This window comes from Rhinolophus sinicus, chromosome 7 (genome assembly GCF_057876585.1).
Source record: "Rhinolophus sinicus isolate RSI-liver-muscle chromosome 7, RSI-T2T, whole genome shotgun sequence".
In the NCBI taxonomy this organism is placed as follows: Eukaryota; Metazoa; Chordata; class Mammalia; order Chiroptera; family Rhinolophidae; genus Rhinolophus; species Rhinolophus sinicus.
In genome coordinates this window covers 6229373-6252500 of record NC_142507.1, presented here as the reverse complement: position 1 = coordinate 6252500, position 23128 = coordinate 6229373, and the positions used below count along the sequence as shown (strand labels likewise).

Sequence of the window (23128 nt, the reverse complement as noted above, 5' to 3'; positions counted from 1 at the left end):
TTTGTCTACGTGAATATATATGTACACATATCTATATATATATACACATATAGATATATCTGAGGCCTATGCTAAAAAAAGAATATGAATGCTATATGTTAACATTATTCTTTTATAAATGTAGAAGCAGAAATCTCAAAAATAAACTCAGCGAATGGTGTCTGATTAAGACATCTAATTGCTGAATTCAAATGTTTTATAAACTTGAGATTACAGCGGGCATCTTGTATTTCTTCATACATACCTGTGTTTACTTGTGCTTTAACTAAAAGGATCTGAAAATTGAATGCACGAGCTTGTATTTTGACAAGAAGGATCTGTTTAAATCTTCCTCAAAGTTGCATTGCATAAAATTTAAACCAAAAACAAAAGGAAAAAAAAATACATGTGCTTGGTTTTTTAAAAGGCAATGTTCTTGTTTTATCTTTCAGCCCAAGAACTTGCCAGTCAAGATGAAAAACTTCTTCTAATGGAATCCAGCTTGAAAGCTAGTCAAGAGCAGCTAACTGAGCAAATAGCAGAAACATTTTGCCAAGGAGAGAACAGTAGAAAACCCCAGGCAGAGCTGAAGACAGTGACAGAAAGGATTATTGCTTCTGAAGAAGAAAAAAATGATTACAAGTGAGTTGTTTTTGAGTATTTCAGAAAGTTTTACTTTAGCACTGAAATCAAGTCAGTCCTTTTGACTTTAGTTGCTAAATATTTAACTCTCCATGTCTTGCAAAAGGTTATGTGTAAATGTGCTAGCTTGTTCAAGAAATTGGGGGTTCCAAAATAGATAAACTTTAGATTTGCAACATTTCTTCACTGAAATGGCACATGTTGAAAATTGTAATGGTCCTATTCCAGATTCTAAATAATGATGTGGCAATCAACTTTCTTGGTAACTATCAAGAAAGGTTCAAGGTAGGATGCGAGAGAAAGAATACACTGTGTTTCTGTGGCACCTATCTGCCAATGCCCTTCTCATCTTTCTCCTTTTGGAGTCCAAAGGTTACATATGGCTCTTGTTCCCTTGCCTTTTTGTTCAAGTAGCAGCTCTAAGCAAGGCGCTATTAAATTGAGAGACATTTAGAGTAGAATTTTTGGTCAGACCACTGAGGCATGTAAAGAAGAAGAAAATGAATAAAGAACTATGCTGTTTTGAAACATTCATGAAAATTATTCTTAGTGAAACATCTTCTAGTATTTAATTTTTGTTTTTATGATCTAAATCTTTATGTAATTATTAGACCTAATACAATGTTTTCAGGTTTCATTTACTTTTCAAATAAATGTACAATAGTTTCATTTTTGAGGGTTCTGATAATTAAGTATTCTATCCTCTTTGACTTTGCTTGATTTTCTTAGTCTGTTTTTTAAAAAATAATCATGAAAGTAGCGTAGCCCAGATGTGTCTGTCTGTCTGTCTGTCTGTCTGTCTCTCTGTATTTGTCAAGAATTATACTTCACTTACTGAACGTTGGTTAAATTGAGTAATCACAGTTAGATAAAGCACACACACACACATTTAAATGTTTTTATCCCATCACTCATATGTTTGAACACAGTCTCGAGGCCAAAAGTAAAATGTGCATTTGATATTGACTGATCTTTGGAGGCCAAATTCTAAACTTACATTACTAACTGTATATTTTGATATATCTATCAATAGGATTTCAAAATACTATATATGGTGAACCTTAAAATTCTTCCTTGATTCATAGTTTGTAATTCTAACTAATAATGCTACAATGCAAAAGCAAAATTTTTGAAGTTTGTTCATAAGGAAATTTTTTTTTTCGGTGTTTTAATCTAATGATTTAATGTTATAAGGCACTAAAAATAATTGTACAATCTAGGATGACATTTTACGTGCTTCTAAATAAAATTAAACACTCAGATAAACACTGTTTGCATTAACGTACCTTTAGTCAGCTGCCAGAATTCAAACAAAAAAGCCACATTTAAAAAGTATTAAAAGGTAGAAATTGGGACCAAGGATTAAAACCATATTGGGCAAAGTTTCTTTGGGAATGGCTATAGTAATGTACTATTGTTATAAATATTATGGTCTTTTAAAAAGCTAAATTATAGTAGGAGAATAATATGCTTAAGGTATATTTAGAGAACAAGAAACAGATTAAAATGGTGTGAACACTAATGTAAAGCAAATGACAGTGTTCGATGTTAACTAAATATTAAAATAATGCAGTTGAACATCACTATAAATGCACATTATTCATTATACCCACAAAAATAACATTTTTGCTCAGAAAAGTGACATGTAATGACCTGCTTCCAATCTTGAATTTTATAATAAACCAGTGATTCATCCAGCTAAGTTACAATGAAAGATCAAACTTAAGTTCTACGTGGTTGATCTAGATTTATCTATTTTATTTTCCAATGAAGCTTGACCATGATATTAAGTATTCTTTCTTAATGTGAATTGCTAGCAAGGTATACAAGCCTCATGCAAGAGCGGAGTTAATAATTGCATCAGTGTTTTGTTTTGTTTTTAAATCTATTTACAATGATTTTTAACAATTGAACATCTTACAAGTCATAAAATTATAAATATTATGACATGTTACGATAAAATGATACTGTTGAATTTTAAAGGTACTGATACATGATCATAATCAAAGCAGGGATGGTTTCTTAGGAAGAGCAATTTCACCTTTGAAAATACAGCCTTGACAGAGCTTGTCACTGGATATGCTGACATGCTAGTTGTGTGTCTTAACGTGAAAAAAATACTACTCTTTAAATGTAAAATCAAATCAAAGACTTTTAACCCTAGCAAACAAAAAAAAGTTGGTTTATTTATTTTTATTTTTTTTTCCCACTCCAGCGACAGGTGGCATGAATTGATCAAAATTACCAATTGATTCGGCACTGGCCACTGCCACACACCATGGCGTGCACCAGTCAGAAGAAAGAAAAGGCATGTCAGGTGTCGTAAGGCACGGAAGCATTGTATAATAGTTTAGTTCCTTTCACCAGTCATTCCTTTACTTGGAAAAGTCTAGATTTTGATGAAAGGATGCAAAGGGAAATGTATGGAACATAAAGTAAAGGGCAAAGGCTTCAGTAGTTTGTAGAGCTCACAAGCACAGCACAGATTTTGCTGCAGAGAATAGAGGATCTCACTAGAACAAAGCATTCTGGGACTTTTGTTTTCAAAAGAAGAGAAAATTATTTCTGAAATCATAATTCTTTTATTTTACAAATATAGAAAAAAAGGGAAACCTGAAACACAATTTTGGAAATGTGTGGGACTAAATCATAAAATTAGTAAGAAGAATATGTATTTTAAGGGATCTGCTACAATTTTCAATGTGCATCAGGGTCTTATATTTATCTTTCTAACAGTGATAATATACCTACATCGCTTTCTGATAAGTAATTATCTCAAAATGACTTCCTTTATTCATTTCCTTTGGAACAGTCATTCAGAACCAGCCAGGTTTCCATACCACCAAAATCTAGGACTAGGTTAAGTCATTTCTTAACTAAATATGAAACAGTTAAAAAAGAAGCATGCAAAAATTTTGGCAATCAAAATGAAGAGTGTTTTTAACATTAAAATGTGACCTGCAAGTTATTGGTTCCATAAAGCTGAATTTTTAAAGAACACATAGGATTTAGATTTTATTTTTCTCCTTCTCTCTTTGAACTAAATGTAGAGAACACACACCATATACTCAGTATAAGCCTGTTACACTTGAAAGATTTGTTCTGAATGTCCAGTGGGAACCTGGAAATCGTAATAATTTGTAGTATCGATTGAGTGAAGCTATGCAGCTGGGGCCTCCGGTGAATAGACAGAAATAGACATTTTATTGATTAACTTTTACAGTCATATTTTCAAGACTCCGCTGCAACATAATTTTCACTTCCCAGCTTTGTGTTGCTGCATCATGAAACTTGAATTCTTCTCTCTTAACATTTACCCACTTGAGGAAAAAAGTAGGGACCTGTCTGGCCAGGGTTGTGAGCTACAAAGAGGCAAAACTTTTCTGGAAAATGATTTCTCTCGAGTGCTATTCTACCACGAACAGTAGAAAGGAGCTAACTGCTTATAACAGTTTTTGGAAATATCATTATGGCAACTATTTGGTAATTACATTTCTTCATATTTTCCTCATTCTTTTCATGTTTAGGAACCTTCATTTTCCTTCCTTCACTTCATGCCGGTAACTATCAAAATGAATTATCTTGTGATGGATTGTTTGTATTCATTTATACTTTACATCATTTAATGTGAGCAGAAGAAAAAATATTGTAATAATACTCTATAATTTAGTCTAGAATGAAAGTTATTAAATACTAAATCATTTTGGCCAATAATTTCAAAGTATGAAAATGTAAATATATTCCTATTGGATATATGTGATATTTCCCTAGTCCTGAGAGAGTTTTTAAAAAATTAAGTAAAAAAAAAAGAATGTTGTATTTGCACAGGTGAGCATATTGCAAATATTGTGTATATAATCATATGTTTATTTACTTCAAGTTCTTTACTCCTTGCATTTTTTGGTCACTGAAGCAAATTGCAGGTTTTATACTCTAGTTTACATATGTGGAAAATATTTCACTGTAATTTTATTTAAGAGCTGGTGACAGAGATATTTAGACTTAGATTAGATTTGAAAATGGGATTTAAAGAGAAAGATGACATCAATTCCTTTTTAAAAAATCACATCTGTTATTTCTTTTCTTTATAATTTTGAAAAATCTAACGTGAGAATAAACTGATTCAAAGATAAAATTTCGGCGCTTCCTGTGACTACACCAGCTCAGAAGATATGAAATATGATTAAATTACCCCCCAAATTTAGCATTAAGTTTTAATAGTTCTATAAATCATAGTCTATGAAGATTATGCCTCATATAGTTAATTTTAGCAGTGTCTTTTTATTCAAGATCACTGATAATTAAAATGAAAATTTGGTTCTAAAATTTACAGACTTGATTTAAAAATATTCAAAGCATTTTACACTTTTAATTTACTTCTCTTTTAATTCCCCCCAAAAAAATCTGCATAAAACACTCCATCTTAATAATGAGAGTGTGAAACTGATCATTTTTTTTCTCATTACACTGAATATTAAACTTTTTAATGATATTCCGCAGGTTTATAATTTGTTTCTTACTGATTTTCGAAGATACACATATTAAGAATTTGCATTGCTTTTTCTTCCATGGAGCATTAATTTACTCTGTAAAATGTCTTACAAGCACTTTTACGTGCAAAATACATGTATAGATAATGCTTGTTGAAGTTCCCCGGTTATCAAAACCGATACAGCACATCACTGGGCTCCAAGATTTTTCAGTTACTTGCTTATATGGAACTATGTTTTTCTTCTAATGGAATAGGCCTTTTATTTATAATTCAAAAGTATTTGAATAAAATATCCAGGAATTCTTCCCTTCACAATACCAGAATGAATAAAATAATGTAGAAAGAATGCAGGGCATTTTTATAATGTGTGTGCCACTTAGAAGACTCCTACCTGTGTAATCAAGTATGTGTTTAAATGTATTTACCAAAATAAGGAATGCAATTAAGACAGATCAAGTAATAAACATAAAATACAAAAAGTCTGAATTGAGATTGATTTCAACATAATCCTGTAGCGGAATCCCCACGTATTGATCAATTTTAAAGCCCATGCATAGCACTTAGAAAGATAAAGTAAGCAAGGTCAGATAATCAAAGCATTTAAATAGTAAAAACAGCAACTGCCACTGTAGACGGCTAAAATAAATCCATAATACAAATTGCTTTAGCAAAAAGTGGATGAGCAGCTGATTTTCCTATTGAACTCGGATATTGTTCAGTGACCACACTGGGCAAAGGATTGGGAGAAATGCCTTAAAGATCAATATTGAGTGAGATGTAACAGGCTTCATTTTCAACGTGAATGCATTACAGGTGTGAGAGTACAGACATCTTCAGGAGATGGCATCAAGTGGAGATTGTTTCATATCGTAGTTAAAACAAATCTACCTATGCCTGACATTGCCAAACAACGGCCATCTGCATGCTTTCCTAACTGTTTCAACAACATATTTAAATGGGGTTTAAAAGAACTCTCGGATCTGAACTTACAGAAAGTTGACTTTGTACTAAAATTGTAGTCGCACTACTTCCCAAAGTCACTTAATATGTCTATAAATACAGAGAGTGCCAAACAAATGGATACACATTTTAAGAAATGAAAAAACTATTAAAATTGTATTACTAATATTCAATATATATCGATAACAAAAGACGAATACAAGTCACGTTTGACTTCTGCAATTACAAGAGGTGCTCAAAGTGGTTCCCATCAGCGTCCCGACACTTCTGATGATGCAAACTACTGCTTGAGCAACGTTGACCAAAGTGTCTACTTGCATACATTTTTTTGCATACCCTCAGTGTAGTCTACATAAACTCATGTCACTAATACATATTTGGGATATCGAATAATTATGGGATGGTAGTCTCTGGTCCTGGAGAGAGGTATAAATATTAATTGCAGAACAGGGGATGGAAGAATGATTTGGGGAATTTTATGAAAGTGGAGTACTTCTGGGGTGAGTCCCTTTTGGAAACTCGTCGCAGGTTAGGGAGTCCTATTTTCAACGAGTGTTTGAATTCTGCTGGTTAATTATATTCTTGCCTTTAAAAAGGGAACTCCAATAGGAGCTTTCAGTATATCAATCTATGATCAGCAGAATTAGGTTTAACATAATTAACTACCATTCTTACAAAATTTGAGTTTAACTTCTACTTAAGGAGACATCTTCATAGCTCGAATGAGGTACTGTGGAATAGTAAATAGGATTTCGCGTAAGTACATGCAGTCTTATTGTATCTTGGAAAAAGGTGTTCTTCGGGTAAAATGGACAATGTCATTGAATTCCTTCCTCCCTACCTTTTCTCAGGTTCCCATAGGTGTCATCCTTACGTCATTATCTCTTTCCATCACTTCTAAATTCATCAGCGTGCTCTTTACGTGAATAGTATTGTATCCCGCTAAGCCCACCCATAGGATTTTCCATACATACTTTTCCGCTAGGTATGTCTGATGAACTATAACCATATCCTCCTAATAATTTGAATGTAGTGTTTAGAGCTTTACAATATTACTGATTGAGAGATCTTCCTCCATTTACACAAACCTTTCAATATTGAACCTCTCAATTACATGACGAGAAGCACTGAATGACTTGAATCGATTTTCTTCCAGAACAGAACAGAGAAGAAAGAACTAAAACGAAGATTGGTTCCATTTAAGACAGAATTTCCATATGAAAATGAAACCTAAAAATCAGGCTCGGGGCTTAAAAGTTGCATAACTTGGACTTAATTTTTTTCCCATTCCTTCCTTACCATAATGAATAGTTATTTACAACTCTTGTAGTCTCCTTGTTTGCTGTATGAATTGCTGATAGCAGCGGTTTTAATGGTAAAATTGTGAAACAATATTCATAGTTGTCAGAAAAAGGTCGTTCTATTTGCATTCATTAGGAAGCTGGAGGACCATGCAGTGTGCATTTCCTTTGGGATGTTGTAGCTATTGATTTATATACAGCTGTAGGAAAAATTAATTAGGATTATATTTCACTTATTACTGCAGGCTGTGTAATAAGAAAGAAAACCATTTTTTTGCTAGAAAGTTGAACAGAAAAACCTAAATGGAATCATTGTTTCTTAACTCACAACTACTTGATCACATAATTTTTCTTTTATAATCTGGTTAAAGGCTTAGTGCATTCATGGAAATTTAATTAGCACTTTGAAAGAGGAGTGTTTTAGTACATATCCTATAATATTCGTGATAATTCAAATTAAGCAAAAGAGACATTTTCCCCTTGTTAATTGAAACTTCCCTGTCTCTCAGCTAAGTCAATGTGGATTTGTCTACTGTGAGTTTGAAAGTTTGGGGAAGCTTTTGTCCAAAGAGTTAAATTAAAAACCACAGAGAGACCAAGATCAGGTGAATTCTCAAGGTGAAGAAACAACCTCCGAAATGAGAGTTTTAGGAGTGAAACAACAAGAGAGGGACATTCACCTGATTTTTACATTTTCAGTCTAAGAAACTTCATACTTAGGTTCTGCTGTGAGTTTAACACTGCAAATAAATTGGAATGTGTTACACTGATAATATTCTCAGTCAGTCTGATAATATGAGGTTTCACATTGTTTCAAAATACGTATTTGGCATCTATGAACGCCATGCATATGTACTCTAAGTGGAAAACGATCAAATTCAGTTCTCCACATTGTTTATATGTGACACATGTTTGAGATTAATCAAATTGTAGTCACTTCTAATTAATAGCAGAGAATAATTTTGAAATGGGGCAGAACCAGATGACAAAGGATGGTTTGTGTGTGTTCATGACATGCTTTATGAATGGAAACACATGCCTCTTGTGACATTTCTAACTTGAAAATTTTATTAACTCCCCTATTGTCTCTTAGATATGTAGCATTTTAAGAGAATCCCACTGCCCGGCCTATCGTGGACACTTAGGTGTAGGATCAGCATTTAGGGAAAAACAAAATCAAAGAGAAGGGTTTTGATGTGCCTATGAAATCTAAAACTAAACTCTAAAAATCCATTTGTACAATGGGAAGTTCTTAGGTTTTATGAAAAGTTTATGAGAGGCCAACAGCAAAACAGCATACAAATACAGGCTTCTTCTCTACATTTTACAGATTAAATATTGTCTAAAAAATTAATGACTAGGATTAAAAATAAATTACTGCCCTCTCCAAAACTTTTAACATAGCTTTGCTTAACTATGACCACAGGATCTATTCCTCAGCATACCTAGTAGAATATAAATTGTGTAAATGTTTTGTCCTTTGCTTTTCTGCTTCAAATGCTTGGGCCCCCATCAAGAGACAGCAGTTTTTCTTTGAATAATGTAGACCTATCCAGAGTGATAAGCAATATTTTCCATCTTGGCACATTTTGTATTCTGCTGCAAATATTATATGAGGTAATTATACTGAGATTCATTGCAAGCCCTTGGCTTCTGTAGTGAATCTAGCTTTTCTCAGTTTGTTTTCAGGATAATGCTGTGTTAGATTAATAATGAGGTAACTAAGTAAGAATTTTGCAAATACATGGAGGTCTACAGCTAACACTTTGAATTACTCCTTCGACTAAAACAAAATGACCAGAATGGTATTTCTTAGGAAAATTTACTGATCAAGCCACATATTGGTGTACAATTTATTGAAAAGCTAGTGTCTTAAGTCACTCTTTCTTTGGGTTGGGAGGGGCATAAAAAATAGCTGATATGTGGTTCTTGACCATGAAATGCTCATAATCAAATAGGGGAAAATTCATGTAACAGATGTTCACAAAACTAAGTAATGTGTGATTTATTCTTTAAAATTAAAGGAAAACCTTTGTAGTGTAGAAACAATTACTCCAGAAGTGGTAATTAAAGAGTCAATAATTGGTCACTATATTTTCAAAATGTGTAATATTTGACAGGACATTTTACATGGGCAGAAAGAGCATGAAGCAAAAACACAATGAGAAAGTATATTTCTTGGCCTACATAATGATGAGTAATTTATTTTGTAGAGAATATTTGAGTGTCTGGAAAGGCAGGTTAAGACCAGGTGGTGGGGCATCTCAGTTTCAGGTACCCCCTCTTGTAAGAGAGCTGTACTTTTGCCTTAACAAAAATCTTTGCTCCTCTACCTCTCAAAAACAACAACAACAAAATCACAACAATAACAAAAAATATCATGGGTGGTCTCCAACAAAAATCTTTGCTTCTCTACCTCTCAAAAACAACAACAACAATAAAACCACAACAATAACAAAAAATATTGTGGGTGGTCTCCATGATAGTTTTAGGAAAGGAATTTTCTTAGAAGTAGTGAGGAGATTACAAAGAGTGGTAAACAGTCAAGTGCACACGATTACAATTATGTTAGAGAAGCAATAGTGTGAATCTCTCACTCTCTTCTCTTAACATTTCACCTGGTTTATTCCTAATGATCCTTAAATACTAACATTTCAGGCCAGCTCCTCCCTGGGGCTGCCGCCTCACTCATTCCAGACTGAAGTATGTTACATACTTTGTGTCTTCCAGGCACCCAATCCATACACAGTGTGCGTCTCACCTTTTTCTACCTATTGGTATAAGTGTAAAGGCCCATTTCCCCCACTGATAACTTTTGCTCATTACTATCTTCCTGGTCCATTGTATGCACTGCCATCTTTTAACTAACCGGTTACATTAGTCATGGATGAAGGGGATGAACTTTGCTCTGTGCCTGGTCCAGTGTCCCATCCATCAACCAGGGAAACATGCTGAGTTGCCTGCCTGACCCCTAGCATATACTGAGAGTATCAAAGGAAAATTTAATTTTCATCAAAGTGCACTGCCAATCTTTAACCCCTAACTACACGTACATACAGCTTCAAGACTGAGAGAAACGAGCTTGGAAATGAAAGCTTTATTGAAGTAGAATGGGGATGGGAGGTGGCTAGATGCAAACAATTAAACAATATGTGTGTAGTGAATAAGAGGTCCTCAGCTCTGCTTTCAATGTGTGGTGGTGCTATGGTCTGAATGTCTGTGCCCCCCACACCCTCCATTCGTATACTGAAACACTAACCCCAAAGTGATGGTATTAGTAAGTGTGGCCTTTGGAAAGTGATCAGGTCTGGAGGGTTAAGCCTTCATGAATGGAACTGGTACCCTTATACAAGGGGCCCGAGGAAGCACCCTTGCCCTTTCCACCGTGTGTGCCCATAGCGAAAAGATGGTTGTGAATGAACCAGAAAGCAGGCTCTCACCAGACACGGAATCTACTCGTGTCTTCATCTTTCAGTTCCCAGCTTCCAGAACTGTGAGGAATACATTTCTGTCATCGATAAGCTGTCCAGCTTATGGTCTTTTGTTGTAGCAGCCCTAACACAGTAAGACAGGTGGGGAAATAGGACAGAAAAGAGAGACAGAGTGGGAGATGCACAGGTGTGAGGAGGGACTACGTCCTTTTCCAGCAGAGACTTGAATTTGAAGATGGACAGAGGTAAGAAGCAAGTGGACATGGAGAATATGAGAATGGAAGTAGGCAAGTGGTAGGGCAAGGAATCAGAAAATATAACAGATGTGTGTGAAACGTAAAGGCAGACTCTTCAAAGGGTCTCCTCTACATCTGAGAAAAGATATGGGCGGGTGATAGGCAGAGGTGTAAGGAAAACTTGAGGGCATGTCAGGAAAATGAGAAGGGCTTTGGAAATAAAATCATGACAAAAACGAACATGGCAGGGCTTTAGAGGACTATGAGCAGGACCGTCAAAAACTAGCAAATCATTGAGCATTGAGTGAAATATGAGAAGCCAGCATATACTAACGTATGCTTAAGGCAAATTAGACTCACAAGAAATTGAGACTGTGCGCAAGGATTACTGGGTTCATGTGAATTTGAAAATACTAAATTAATTCATTGAATCCATCCAATTCTTTGCTCTTGGTCTCATGGCTTCACTTACAGAGATAAACCCAAAGTGTCGGAGGCTCTGGGCTACCTCATGTAGGGTACATTTTCCCTTCTTTTTCTGCTCCTGGTACATTTAATCTAATTTTCAAGTTAAAATTATTCTATTTTTCAACACCGTTGCACCTGAATCTCTCAACATCCTGGAATCCTAAACCATCATCCTCACACTTTGTTCACATGACGCTTAACCAGAGATAGAGTCACACTGGTGGTCGCTGTCTTGTATCTGGATTATTCTCAATATGAATTAAGGTAACGATAAGCCACAGCTGGTCTACCATTGTTAACCACAGAACTCAGACGGATTCACTCAGAAACCAATTCATATTTTAAATAAAATTTTAAAAGAATAAAACAATGATAAATACAGACCTTAGAAAGGCTTTGGACTTTTTTATCACCATCGACAGCTGATGTTTCTATCACATGGTGCCTGATCTTCCTAACTATTGAAGGCATGTTTTTAGTTGCTAATATACATACAGTTGATAGGGAGACATTTGTTTTTGTTTGTTTTGTATTTTCTTTTTGCCCCTCACTCTAGAGCCCGATGTCTTTTTGTGACACTAGACACGTTCCCAATTTCATTCAATAACTCTCTTCATTGAACTTTCTGTGATTACCTCCCAAGCTGGGTGGGAGGCCTCAGAAGCCTATAACTTAAAATATTTCCAACGTAAGTGAAGGTCAAACTCCTACATAACTGAAGACCTTCATGTAGAACATTACGTATGAGTTACTTCTACAAAATAAAGGTTGGAAGCTACAAGACTGAGTGAGCAAGTGACCACTGTTCACTGCCATGTGAACTTGAAAGGTGAGATGTAATTAGGAGATGATCTTAAGGTTGCCAATAGCCAATCCAAGTGTGGAAACAAGAAATATATTGACGATTCTTGGACAATCAAGTGACAACATTTTTTTAGGTGAGACTAAATCGAACTCAAACCTGAACTAAGGTAAAATTACTCAAAATTCTCTAATGAGCATTCAAAAATCGCATGCTAATGAAAGAGAATATTTGTCATACATTGAGTACTCAGCGTGTGTTGGGCTCGGTATTAATGGCTTCACATGCATTGTTTAATTTACTCCCCACATCACCTGATTAACATGAATATTATTGCTATCACTTTCCTATAACAAAACTAGGGACTGTAGAAATTATAGAATTTGCTGCCATATCCATACCTGGGATTTAACTTCCTGTGTAATTAGACCATGACATTTATATTTTTAACCATTAAATAAACTGCATTGATTCAAAACTACAAATAGACAGTGAGGAAAACCTCAGTTGATGGGTGGAGAAGATGTACAGTGTCTTTTTAAATAGGAGCTCCTGGGGTCACAAAATTCATTCTGGCAACTGTAGATTATACCAATAGCAGATACTATTACAACAATGATAACTTATCAATGTGGTGAGAAAAAAAACACAATGAAAATATATAAAAATGAGCTTTAAACACAAATAGAAAATTCTAGCATGTCTATCATATTAAGAAAAGCCTTAAAAACATATCAAAGAGTCCCAGCCAATAGATCAGAATACAATATAATTGACAATGTTTAGAATGATAATGATGGAGTAATCCCACTTGCCTGGGATATTTCCAAACAATAACTATTATTACATGCACAAATACATACTACATACACCCACATGAGTGTAATTTCAGTTGGGGAATGAATGCAATTGTAGAAACTTGTGGAATATGAATTTTACCCTGATACTGGAAATGGTTCCATATATACTGGGGATGCCAAAAAATGTATACACAATTTAAGAGATGTTATCTATGCTCAAGCAGTAGTTCACCGTCATCAGAAGTGTCTGGATGCTGATGGTAACCACTTTGAGCACCTCTTGTAATTGCAGAAGTCAAATGTGACTTGTATTCATCTTTTGTTATCAGTACATACTGAGTATTACAATTAATACAGTTTTTTTCCTTTCTTAAAATGTGTATACATTATTTTGGCACCCTCTGTATTAACTTGACATTGACAAAACTATAATACTTTTGACTCTATGATACTTTGAAAATAATTCTGAATATTCAGCCTTCTGTGGTTTCTCTAATTTTCTTAAGGAGTGAAATAACATACACAAATAGGTTTTCAAAATATCATATATATATGTATATGTGTGTGTGTATATATATGTGTGTATATATATGCATTTGTATGCTAAATCCAAAAAGGATTTGGGAAAACTTTAAATGAAAACACATTTTCTTTCAATAGAAATAACTGATGGCAAATCCAAAGAATGAGGCAAAAGTAGGAAGACCGCACAGTAATTCTAGGAGGAACCTGGCTATTGAAATCACTGCCTCTGTGCACCTGACACCAGGAAATCAATACTTGGGCAGAAATGCAGTGTTGATTGAATCAAGGGTGCTGGAATTTTCCCGGAGAAGGGACCCAGGGAAACCCTGGAATGCTGAGATGGGAACAACTGTAAGACAAGGGAGACCCATCCCATCCCACAGCTGGCCAAGCTGCCACTTGTGACATTGAATGGGGACACAGCCACTTTTGGGAAAGCGTAATTATTTCACTGGCAAAAAGGTGAATAGCATAAGTGTGCCAAATCAGCAACCTTCTTTATTGTGGAGGAAACAAGTAGGCAGAGCTTTAGTTGCTTGACGCTCCCCATAAAACCGTACCTCCTCTGTGAGGTTACAGGCTGGGTGAGCGCACTTGTCCAGAATGCTTTTCAGGAACACTTCTCTTCTCAAGTTAAGCACTGGAATGGGTACATATTTCTGTGCCTAGATGTGTTTTCCTCCTAATACATTAGTCAGGATTTCTGGCTTAATAGCTTACTAGGAATAGCTTTTTGTTTGAGAAACAACAACAACACACATTGTGAAATCTGCTGTGTGGGTAGGGATGCGTTGGTGGGTGTTCATGACACCTCTGCTGCTCTCTGTCCCTCCTGCTGAGACAGACACCGTGTTAGCCCTCTGTGGCAGAGAGAGGACACTTTGGTTAACAGCACTTTTTATGGCAGAGCTTTCACTTTTTTTCCCTGATGGACCTAAAAACTTAACTCTACTTTTAAATTCAACTGTATACCTCCAGACAAACAAACGTGCTACAGACTTATGCCCAGAGTTAAAGGGAAACTTACACAAGCATTTATAGAATAAATGGGTACAAAAGGAAGACGAGGAGGTGAAAACAATGAAATAAAGATGCCAACATGCATTTGTGTGGCACATTAGCCCCATATAAACACTGAAAATTTAATTTGTGTTATCCTAATACAAAATTAGTACATATCAATTCTTCCAGTTCACAGGAGGTCCCCGCCACTTTTTTTTCTTTTTAATTATGAAGAAATCAAAATAGGTAAATTCTGTGATCTCCTCCTCCAGGTAACGATGCATCTGGGGCCAGAACACTGATTTTCTGATGAACCTCAATAATCTTCTAATTAGGAGTTGTTTTACATTAACTCTGAGTCTTATAAAACTATATTTACCAGAGAGCTCTATATTTCACTGCATATGATTTAATGTGAATGTGAGAGTTGAGATTCAGTAGATAACTGGCAAGAATGCAACGTGTGAAACAATTCTTACCCTTAGGTGAATATTTCAAATATATTATTCCATGCTTGAGGTTAAAGTGAATTTTTGCTAAAGCAAGAAATAAATTCTGCTTAGGTAAAATGCAGTGTATTATTTTCCTTCTTATAATTAATAAGTGGCCTTGAGGAATCAAAATCGCTGAGTAGTATGATAAAGTACTTGTTCATGGAGAGACATTTATCCAAAGAAATATTTATTTTTTCTGAAGTGAAAACCTCTTCAGACCTCCCCCATCAGCCCATGTGAAATATCAGATCATGAGCTTGACTGAGTTCAGGAGAAACATGGCTTTGCTCAAGAGAGGCTTTTACATGTCTAGGCTCAAATGTTCTTGGTCGCCCTTGACTGCAGCAGATAAAGGAACACATTCACCTGGTCATATAGGAAGTAGATGAAAGATGAGCACATCCATTCTTTTCAATAGTGATACAGAAACTATCCTTAACCGATTTTTACTGGATGTAATTGTAAGCAATATGTATGGTGAACTCTACATCAAATTCACGTTGGCTTATAAACAAAGATTTAAAATGATTATTTTGAACCAATTACTTGTTTGTCCTTAAAAAAAACAAACAGTATCATCCTCAAATAGTAGTGCCGTATCTGATAATAGCTTGTGGAGTCAGACGGACCTGAATCTGAATTCTTATAAGCTATCACCACCTTGAACAAATTACCTCACTTCTAAGATTCAGTATTTTCATCTGCAACATGAAGATAATCGCATCTTCCTCATAAGGATGAGAAAGCAGACGATTTTGTAGAGGGCATGCACTGTTCTTGACACTGTGATTCTTATTAATTAGTAAACATTACCAAACTAGAAAGAGAGGTTCTTTTGTGTCAGATGAAAGATGTTACAAGTTTTCTAGTAAAACTCCATCATTAACTATGCACAGGGACATGAGAGATACAAGATTAAACAGATTATTTTATGAATACTGCCCTTATTTATGTCTTGATAAGTGGATATAAAGAAGCCTCTGGCAACCCCCAATTGAAGGTTTTTTTATTTTATTTATTTATTTTGGTGCGTTTCAACATGGGTTATTGCCTGGCACCAGAACTCAAGAAAACAAACACTTTTCCTCCCAAATCCAGCAGCATCATATTTGCAATATTATTAACCTCTTTCGAGAGAAAAAAAATCTGGTTCTCTAGGAATTATCTAGAAGTATTCCCTTTAAAGGTGCAGTCTCTTCAAATTTAGTATTTTGCAAACTAGGTTAGATATAGTTTTAACATAACCCTTGTAAGAAGAAAGAGATTGATTAATTTGCTGCTGACAAGAGTTCACATTCTTTTTGTTTTTCTCAGAGGATGCATCTGCTTCCTATTCTGAACATGGTTCTACTTACAATCTAATTGCACTACCCTTCACTGCTCTATTATTTGCTGAGTCTGAGCCTACATTTTAGGCCAATCATTGGAGAGCACAGGAAGAGCAGACTTGGAAATTGAAGGCTACACATATACATACTCGTCTCGTGTCTCACACACACACACACACACACACACACACACACACACACGCACCCCTCAGCATAGCTGCTTCATATTGTGTAAGTATGCAATTCTACTCTTTCGGTTTGTCCTCACAATTTCCTGAGATAGGTCAGAATTATTGTCTCCATATGAGGTGTGATATTTGTCATCTAATGATGAATGGTTGAATGATTTAAGGACTTATTTTGGCTTCAAACTTACTTTGTCCCTTTCACTGATACTCAGGTTATGTAGGTAGAATATTTTATCCAGATGTATAAATGGAGACTTGAAAGAAATCAAAAATTTCTTCAGGCTCTGTTAAGTTTAACTACTGAAGTATCACTGAGTAGTGATTAAATTAGCATCCATGAAATACTATAATAAATAAGATACAATTTAAAGCAAATATTACGTATATAAAAACTAAATTCAAATTAAGATCACCTCTTCTCCATGTTAACTTAGTCAATTTAAGTTTTCTTACATGGTCATCGCATTCTCTAGAAACCCATCTTGGTGGTACTCATTGCACATCTAGTAACATATACTGGGGGTGCCAAAAAAAATGTGTACACATGACTTGTATTCATCTTTTGTTATCGGTATCTTAAAAATGTGTATACATTTTTTTGGCACCTCTGTATATTTCCTCATAACTTGGAGTTAGAAGATTTTGTGAACCTTGGGTCGGAGCTGTATATTTGAGCTTGGTGCATATAGCTCAGGTCTTGAATTTCTGTTTCTTCTCTCTAGACATGAAATCTTTAATTACGAAATTACCCAATGACTGCTGCTTAGCATAGGAAAACCTTAACTGCAAAGGCTAGTACAAGAAATGAATCCCACCGCAGAACAGAATCATCAGCCTAAGAATTACAGAGGGTGAAATCACTCAGACTCATCTTGACAAGTGTTCACTTCTGAATATTGACTTACTCTATTGTATTTCTAGAATTATTGGCCATATGTGAATTATTCAACACTGAACATTTATGAAAACATGTCCTAAAATAATGTTATTGGAAACTTTCATACATCATATGTACAATCCAAATGCCATCATTTTACAACTGAACAAAAAGGTTCAGAGAGATGATTTAACTCTGCTGAGGTCACACAGCTAGTAAACGGCAGGTTAGAATTTTAAATCCAGGACTTCTAAATTCAAGGCCAGCATATATTCAATTATGCTATATTTGACTCTGATAATACTATAAGGTTTAATAGAATTTGAAAAATATTGTGTTTTCTTCATTAGTCTTGGCCCCGCCTCCCAAAGTTAAAACCAATGATCCATTTATTGAGTAAGACCCCCAAGGGCAGGACCATGGCTTCTGTCTCTCTGTAGAGTCTCAGAATCTAGGATGTACAGTGTTCTCCATGAGTAGGCATGCGATAAGAGCTGACTCAGATGGACAGAGATCGTTTTATAAACCGATTCTGACATGGAGACGTCTGAGTAGGAAGTCTGTAGAGATACTCTCGGAAGAGACAGGAAGGCAGTGCTGAGAAGGGGATGGGGAAGCTGCCCAGCTACCTTCAACCTGGACTCCACCAAGCCATCAACTGATTACACCTGTGATCAGTTGAGAAGGCAACTGGGGACTCTGCAGTTATCCCAAACTGAGGAAAAGAAGTCAAGCCTTTATATTCCTGTATCATCCAGGCATTGGCTCCAGAAAGAAGCATAACATTGGGTAATTCCCAGTAAGGAGACTCCGCCGGGCGCTGTCAGCCACTGATAATATTTCCAGCAGCTCAGGGAAGGAGGCTGGTCCCTGCACAGATTTGGTGTAGCAACACAGCATTCCCTACAACCATCTGCCGTTGTAAATATAACATCGAATTTAGAGAAGATTCTACCACTCTATGTGCAAATCAGTTACACGCATTTGAAACTTTTTCCTCCATCTTAAAACTATATTCCTCAATCTCATTCAGCTTCAGCCTCAGGTATACAGTGCCGTTATCAGGCACCTACACCACCCATGACGTGGTCTCCCTAATAAGACAAGTGCCCATCTGATACCCTACTCAATCTTTACAACATGATTGATTATATTCTCCAAACTGTCTTTCATGGCCCCATGGCAACGTTGTGGTTAACAATTTGTGTTTTATAATCCTCTCACCTTCTCCCTTATCCCCACTCCCCTCCCATCTAGCAATCCTCATTGTTTCCTCAATATCTCTGAAACTATTTCTGTTTAATTTGCTCACTTATTCTGTTCTCAGGGGTGTAAATGTCTAACTATTACATTGTTTTGTACACCTGAAACTAAACAACAACAACAACAAAAACTGACTACATCCCTCATCGACTTGGATTTCTATAATAAAACAATCTATCTTGAAACTTATTGTATTAAATAACCTCAACAATCAGTAACAAAACAACTCAGAAAACCCAGAATCAAGGAACAAACCAGATGCTGAATGGAAAAAAATGGATAGCACAATAACTAAACTTTTAAAGCAGTGGATAATTTCATAAAGTGCTTTCAATAGTAATAGCTCATTTGGTACTTAAACAACAAACTGACTCATACTGGAATTTCCTTTTTGGTACTGAAGACATTGAGACACAAAGAGATGATATGATTTAACTAAAGTAAATGATGGAACCTTAAATTAAACCATGTTTTTTGACACCAGGTAACCATAAACAGCAATATTAACTTGGTAGGAGAGGCAAAGGCAATAGAAGTTTCAATGAAGCCAAACTTGTAGTTCATACATATGCTGTTTCAATGTGTCAAATGCAAATATACTTTTAATTAATGCATATTCATCTTAAAGTAAAAATCATAAAATCCCAGACTATCAAAATAAAAAATAAATTATATCTATCTATCTATCTATCTATCTATCTATCTATCTATCTATCATCTATCTACCTAATATCCACTAAAAATACTCAATTTCCACATTAAATTTGATGTTTATTTTTTTTAAAAAACTCAAAAATGTTCTGTCACAAATTCCCAAGGCAGTTATGTCCAGTTAATAGTAAGTCAGTTATTATCATAGGATTCAAAGAGTCAAAAATACTCTGAGTGTCTACCATGTACCAATGCCCGTCACAGGCACTGGAAAAAGAAGGATGAAATAGGAGTTCTGTTTCCCTCATGGGATTTATATTCAAGCAAGGAAAAACAGAAATAGGGACACACGCAGATGTGATCAGTTGAGAAGGCAAGAAGTGCTTTGGAGAAAAAAAAATATTGAAAGGTAACAAAATAGAATAGGTTGGGAAAGCATTTTATTTCTGAGAAATAAATAGTTCAATCGACTCAAATTAAAATGAGGGGTTAGCATTCAAATTCTAGGTGAAGAGCATTCTAAAAGAGGAAACAGGTAGATTCTTCAGATGAGGATGAGGTGGGTGGTTAGGGAAGTCTTACTGGAACATTCTGAACAAGTGTGGAGGGCTAGAGCTGGGGCCAAGCAAGTGGACCAGGGCCAGATCAGGAAGAGTCTTGTGGTTCAAGAGTCTGTTTTTCACTCTAATTCCAATCAGAAGCCATTGGACTTCAGCAGGCTAATAATTTAATCTGATAACCCCTTTTAAAATATTACTTGAGCTGTTTCTTGGAGAATGTGCTAAATATTAACGTAAAAACATGAATCTCCTCTGATGCACAGTTTATGTGAAAGGGAAAGTCTTGTGAGGATGTTTTTGATTAACATCTATTTTCCGATACACTGATCAACTTCACATAAAACAAAATCAAAATAAGCATGTAAGCACTTCCATTTATCAGTTCTACCGTAACTCAGATTAGGCAAACTTCAGAGCCATGAATTTGAGATTGTTATCACTCTCGTTATTAAATGGAAACGCACCCTGTGAAAGTTCTCCTGGAGAAACCGTCCCATTGCCACAGTTTATGTACATGGAGCTTCATGGGAAGTTTTGTGGTGTATTTATGATCAACACATAAAGAAAGAAGAAGAGTTTGTTAAAAAACAATGTTGCTTATTGAATTGTAAAACATGTTAATGACTTTTAAATTCCACAACAAATATCACCGACCCTCTACAACACACCAGGCCTTTTGCTGAGATTTAGAATATGAGGGTTAATAGATGTTTGCTATTATTTTTCTCTTACAGCATTTATCTATGAATCATACATAACAAGATATTTCTATATGAATGTATTTGTGCTTTTAAAATATCCATCTTGTGCACTAACAGTAAGTTTTGTGAATGAAAAACGAAGATCTGTTTGTCCACCCAGTGCTGCATTCCTGGAAGATATTATAGTATGCTTTCAATTACTACTTGGTGAATAAATAAATGAATGAATAACTGAATACAATGAAACGTGGCTTAATAGAGTAATAATGGGTATTTTTCTTTCATCAGTGAATCTCAAAAATCAGGTATTATTTATTGCATAATTTTTGTATGCCAAACTTGGAGTGACTGTGTATATGAAAGTAATTTCATACTCAGAAAAATTGGTTTAACTATCCTGTGTTAAATTTTATAACTTAGTATTTGCCTCCTAACAAATACTTCTTTTAGGAAATTTACAGTGCAATTGGGCCAGTGCGTTGATTTTTTAAAGCTGTACTTCCCAAAACATAGCTCTATGAGTTGTATTTCTGAACTCAACATTTTCCCACTATGTACATGTCTTTCATTTCTCATTCATTTTTTGTGGTATATATACACATTTTCATTAGTTTTTATTCAATATTTTTTCTTGAAACCAATTTAAGTCATAATATTTTTCCTAACTTAAAAATAAAACACTATTCACTAAAACTTTTGATCATAATATAATAAATGAACATAACTACAATTTTAATTAAAAACAAATAACTTTGACATTATAATTATTTCATGTAAATTTGCATTCTTCATCACACTTTTTGAAATTTTAGGTACATTTGCATGCTTTTGGGAAGAGAGCACAGACTTTCTTATCACTCTCTTTTAGAGTCATTGATCATTTTGAAACATTTTATTCCTGAGACTTTTTTTTTGCTCTATGTCCATTAAGGGAATATTTTTCCTATGTTTATCGCATATACGCGGTCTGACAATTAAGTTCACAAACTCATTCTAGAAAAAGTGCTACATACCTCATTGCCGAATATCACTACAGTCACCTTGAAAGTACTCCCTTTGAGAAGTTATGCACTAATGCCGGTGCCTAGTCCACCATTCAAAGCAATTTTGGAACTCTTTCTGGAATGGCCATCAGAGCTGTCATTGTATTACCCTTAAATGTCCTGAATGTCATCAAAATGTCTTCCTTTCAATATTTCCTTTATCTTCGGGTAAAGAAAGAAGTCATTGGGAGCCAGATCAGGTGAGTAGTGATTTGTTTACTGGCTAAAAACTCCCTCACAGACAGTGCCATGGGAGCTGGTACATTGTCGTGATGCAAGAGCCATGAATTGTTGGCGAAAAGTTCAGGTCATCTAACTTTTTCACACAACATTTTCAGCACTTGCAGATAGTAAACTTGGTTAACTGTTTGTCAGTTGGTACAAATTCATAATGAATAATCCCTCTGATATCACAAAAGATTAGCAACATCATTGCAACAAGTTCACGAACTTAGTTGTCACACCTCGTAATCAGACTCTGTTATTATTGTTTATCCACCAGAAAATTTGATTTAATGTTATGGAACCAAATCCCAAATTTCATTTGAAAATTATAATGTGTGTATGTGTGTGTTTGTGTATGCCAAAACACATAACCATATAAATATCCATCTTGAAAGATCAAGGTGAAATGAATTTCATCAATTTCATCTTTTGCAAACTTCCAGTACAGAATCCAGTATTTCCTTCCCCTTCCTCTTCTACTTTGGACAGCCACAACAATGAAAGGTAAATGGACCTCATTTATTAATTATTAAACTCTAACTCACGTCTCAAACTTTATCCACATACCTTTTATCATTTCCCATAACACTTACTAAAAAACACTATTAGTCTTTAAAATATCCATTAAAGAATTGTCAGTTTCTAGAGTAAGTGTGACTTAACTCTCCATATTGATATATTCTCCATAATGTATCAAAATGGATTTCTGGCAACATAATCGGGCAATTGTTTCACACCAAACACTGACCTCCAGTTTATGTTTCCTGTAATGATAATATACTTACTCACTTTCTACTCTGAACTTTCTTTGCTAAAGCATGGCATTCCAAAGTGGTATGAAATTGTTTTAGTCAAGAACCTCCTGCCCACATTAGGGGTATAGGATATGAATTAGGGGTATAGGGTATGAGTTGCTGCATAATTGAGTCTCGTGTGACTTCCCTAGTTTGTCCACTCGTACAATAATTGAGTTATATTAAAGAACAGGAACATGATTTTCATCTTGACCAGTGTACCCTATCTTTGGCTATCCATTTTTCCTTTTAGAATTATACAAAGAAAGCATAATAAGCCTTTAGTATTACCTAGGAAACTGAACCTGTAGTGTGTACTTAAACTGAAATTGAGTCAGAGGAAATCATTTCTTTTTTTATGGCCAG

The 23128-nt window shown here is 35.1% G+C and overlaps 1 protein-coding gene across 9 annotated transcripts in view; it reads left to right on the top strand.

Annotated features, from left to right (window-relative positions):
- The first annotated feature begins 419 nt into the window (after positions 1-419).
- LOC141568604 (uncharacterized) overlaps positions 420-23128 on the top strand; it is a 60185-nt gene continuing 37476 nt past the window's right edge. For 2 of the 9 annotated variants that reach the window (XR_016021681.1, XR_016021682.1), the window contains exon 1: positions 425-621. The gene's annotated coding sequence lies outside the window, so the exon portion shown is untranslated. Of the gene's footprint in view, positions 622-20733; positions 20908-22411; positions 22473-23128 lie in introns of all 9 variants that reach the window. The other 7 variants (XR_016021680.1, XR_016021679.1, XR_012491772.2 and 4 more) reach the window with 6 other exon arrangements.